This window comes from Galeopterus variegatus, unplaced genomic scaffold, assembly GCF_000696425.1.
Source record: "Galeopterus variegatus unplaced genomic scaffold, G_variegatus-3.0.2 Scaffold21822, whole genome shotgun sequence".
NCBI lineage: Eukaryota > Metazoa > Chordata > Mammalia > Dermoptera > Cynocephalidae > Galeopterus > Galeopterus variegatus.
In genome coordinates, this window is record NW_007747933.1 from 3686 (window position 1) to 7987 (window position 4302).

Consider the following 4302-nt stretch of genomic DNA (forward strand, 5'->3'; position numbering starts at 1 on the left):
CACATCTGCCCGGTACCTAACCGTGGTGACACATCTGCCTCTCCTGCTGCTGCTGGATGACACTGGAGCCGGTGAATGTGGGTGTCAGGCCTATCTCCAGGTTACCAAGAAACATGAGCACAAGTGAGGCCCGAGGACTGTCGAGAACGTGGAACCCGCTGTGAATCCAGCTTCCCGCCTGCAGGGCTGGGGCTGTGGTTCTCTGCTTCCTGCTGGGGCCTGTTCCAGCCAAGGCCGGCTGGCGGAACAGCCTCATTCACACCCTCCTTCCAGAGCAGGATGCTTGTTTCTCGGGCGTCCTGGTGCGGGGTAGAGCTCAGACTCAGGCAGGCTCAGCACCAGGTCCAGTGAGGAAGCCCGCGCCCTCCTCTTGAAGCCTGTTCCCACCAGGTGGCTACCTAGGGTTGGTCAGAAAGGCCCAGGGTGAGGCTGAACAAATGCCACCTGCTCTCCCCTGACTCTGGGGCAGGAGGTGGAGAGATGGAAGGAGGAGGAAGGCCACTCCCAGGGGCGGTGACAGGCGTGGAAGGTGCAGGGAAGGGCGCAAGAACCCAGGGCAGACGGGAGGTGCTCAGAGAGCAACCGCAGCCCCCTGGGCATTTGGGGACTTGTCTTGCCCAGAGTGTCACCTGGCGGGGGGCGCTGGTGGGGTGGTGTGGAGAGGATTCTCGTACTTTGTCGTGGTAGCAAAAGTGATTGAAGAGTCCACGGACATCACCTACCCTAGGTGCAGCCGAGGTCTGGCTGCACCTGCTGTCCCCAGGGAGCCTGTGACTGCCCGGCTGTCCCTCCCTTCTGGCCCTGTGCTTTGTCCCATGGCAGCTGCTCTGAGCCCCCTCCCCCTACACACGTGGCTGGCTGTCCTTGGGTCTCATGGCTCTGTACTGTCACGTGGGACAGCATCAGTCATGTTCAGATACGCTTCGTGTTCTTTCCAGAGTGACTTCTCTTGTGTTTCTTTGTGTGTGTCCGTCTGTCTGTCGGTTCTTGTGGGAGCAGTCAGAAGGTCAGTTTGAAAGATCGTGTCTTCTCCAGCCCCCGAGGCGTGGCTGCCAAGGGGAAGGGGTCCCCCCAGGCCCAGCCTGTCCGGCGGTCACCCAGTGCTGACCAGAGCCTCGATGACAGCCCAAGCAAGGTGCCCAAGAGCTGGAGCTTTGGAGACCGCAGCCGGGCGCGCCAGGCCTTCCGGATCAAGGGTGCCGCGTCCCGGCAGAACTCAGAAGGTGGGTCAGGCTGCAGCCCCGTGGCACCGTGGCCTCCCACGCTGCTGCCGGAGCAGGAGGCCCCTCCCCCATGTATTTCTTTATTGGGGTGGAATTCACATAACATAAAATTGACCATCTTAAAGTGTACAAATTCAGTGGCATCTAGAAACTTCACGGTGTTGTGCAACCATCACCTCTGTCTAGTTCCAGAACATTCCATCACTCCAAAAGAAAACTCCGTGCCCATTAGCATTCGCCCCCAACCCCTCTTCCCAGCCCATGGGAACCGCTGCACTTTCTGTCTCCGAATTTGCCAGTTCTGGATGTTTCATACAAGGGGGACAGTACGCCATGCGGCCCGGCGTGCCTGGCTGCTTCTGCTGAATGTGATGTCCTCTAGCCTCACCCGTGTTGTAGCGTGTCAGTGCCTTGTTCCTTTCTATGGCTGAGTGATGTTCTGCTGTGAGGCACACCACAGTTTGTTCATCAGTTGACAGGGACATCCTTTTAAACCCTCACACCAGCCACTCCTGTGGCCACCACCTGCTGGAAGTCCCAGCCAGGGAGGAGCAGCTGTGGGAGGCAGGGTGGAAGGGTGGCTCCACAGGAGCAGATGTGAGCGCATGGGGCGCCCGGCCCTCTGTCCCCAGGCGTGGTTCAGCTTCATCGTCTGTTTCCATCCACCCAGAAGCAAGTCTCCCTGGGGAGGACGTCGCAGATGACAATAAGAGCTGCAACTGTGAGTTCGTGGCCGAGGACCTGACCCCGGGCCTCAAAGTCAGCATCCGAGCCGTGTGGTGAGGGTCCCCTGCTCACCGCATGGGGGGGGCATACGGGGAGAGGCCAGGAGGCAGAGCCCGCCGTGAAAGGCTGAGCGGAGAAGGAACAGTCCCGGCCATGTGTCCTGGCTCCACTCTCTCCTGGGATGTGGCTGGGTTCAGAGTGCTGGTTGGGGGACACCTGTTCAGTGAGAAGGCTTGTGGCCGACGCCCTCTTTGTCCCTGCTCCTCGTGATATCACCTTGTGCCTGGCATGGCTGGGAGTCTGTGAGGGGGAAGACTGGGCCCGAGAGCTGCCCCCATCCTGGGTGTCGTGGGGGCCCAGGAGAGGAGGCTGCCCCTGCATCAGCAGATCTCAGGGTGGACGAGGGTCTGTCTGGGCAGCCGGGCACCACAGGTGGCCCTTTGTGGGGCGGGCGAATGGCCATGATGAGGGGTGAGTCATCCAGTTGTGTCAGAGATGCTGGGAGGGCAGCCGGCAGGTGGACGCTGGTGTCGGCCCAGTCAGAGAGGGGCTGGGGTGGTCTCTGGCCGAAGCTCAAGGCCCCTCTGGCCCTGGCAGTGTCATGCGGTTCCTGGTATCCAAACGGAAATTCAAGGAGAGTCTGCGGCCGTACGATGTGATGGACGTGATCGAGCAGTATTCTGCTGGCCACCTGGACATGCTGTCCCGGATCAAGAGCCTGCAGTCCAGGCAAGAGCCCCCACCTGCTGCCCAGCCAGGGCAAGGGCGGGGCCCCTGGGGTGGGCGTGGAGGGTGCAGGGCAGGGCCAGCGGGGCCTCCTCCCACCCACGTCGGCTTCTTGTCAGCTTTTTGCCATGTCATCTCACAGTCTGTCTGTTTTTAATGTTTCTGTCATCTCTCCCTTCTCCCCCACCCGCACTGTGGTGGGCAAGTGTGTGTGCGCGTGTGAGTGTGCACTCACGCATGTATGTATGCGTATGCATGGGTGCGTGTGAGTGCACATGCGTGCTGGCCTCTGAGTGCATGCATGTACACACGTGTATGTGTCGGTGCACATATGCGTGCATGCCTGTGTTCTCATGCATGTGTGTGCACATGTGTGGGTGAGTGCAGTGCTGGTTTGCACATGTGTGTATTAATGCATGCTTGTGTGTGTGCATGTGTGTACACACGTGTTTGGTATGGAGTGGTTTTGTTGAGAATGAGGCTCCAGGATTTCCATGGGCCCCTCAGGCAGCAGATGTGCTACTTGGCACCTCTTCTGTTTCTAGAACACAGGGCCATCCCTTCCCTGCCTTGTGAGGCCTCTGAGCAGGAGGCAGTAGCCGGGCATCCACCTGCTGTTCTGCGTCGACCCCACGTGTGTGAGGACAGGCTTGCTCACTCCAGGAGCCAATGCACGTGCCTGTGCACCCCCCCCCACCTCTTCTGTTTCTAGAACACAGGGCCATCCCTTCCCTGCCTTGTGAGGCCTCTGAGCAGGAGGCAGTAGCCGGGCATCCACCTGCTGTTCTGCGTCGACCCCACGTGTGTGAGGACAGGCTTGCTCACTCCAGGAGCCAATGCACGTGCCTGTGCCCCCCCCCCCACATGTGCATTCTCCACATACAGGCGTGTATACATGTGCACGCACACACAGACTCATTGTATTAGTCTGTTGCCTGTTGCTTATAACGGAATACCTGAAACTGCATGATTTATGAAGACAAGAAATTTATTTCTTGCAGTTTCGGAGGCTGAGAAATCCACAGTCCAGGGCACACATCTGAGAGGGCCTTGTTCTTGGTGGTGGCTCCACAGTGACATGGGTGTCACACGGTGAGAATGGGCTGAGCAAGAGAGCTGACCTGCTCACTCTCTCTCCTTATGAAGCCACCAGAACCATGCCCACCACTCCATGCATGGATCAGTCCCTTCAAGAGGACACAGGCCTCACAATCCAATCACCTCTTCAAATACATCATAGGGTTTCCACCCTCAACATCGTTACAATGGGGATGAAATTCCACTACATGAACCTTTTGGGGACACAGCACACCTGTCCACTCCCACACACACAGGTGCACATAGCTGTGCTCTGGCCTGCTGCCCACATACACGGAGATCCCTAAGTCCACACACACACAGTTGCTCACAGGCATGCACCCTCAGCTACACGTAATCAAGCACATGCACATGCATGGTGTTTGTGGTGCCTGTAGAAGGCCGTACGGCTGTTTTGAATCTCTTCTGAAGTAGGTCACACCTTCCTGCTGGTCAGGCTCTTCCCCCGCAAGCCCCCCATGCGAGGCTGCAGCTGTTCCCCGGCCCTGGAAGTAGCACTGGGGCCTGGGGTCTGGACAGTTGGGACAGC

At 58.7% G+C, this 4302-nt stretch overlaps 1 long non-coding RNA gene across 1 annotated transcript; it reads left to right on the forward strand.

The window, feature by feature from the left end:
• The first annotated feature begins 884 nt into the window (after positions 1–884).
• Positions 885–2672, forward strand: LOC103583338. The gene is made up of 3 exons (XR_549850.1): positions 885–1223; positions 1894–2002; positions 2547–2672. It is a non-coding gene; the product is annotated as an uncharacterized LOC103583338 (long non-coding RNA).
• Positions 2673–4302: the final 1630 nt, after the last annotated feature.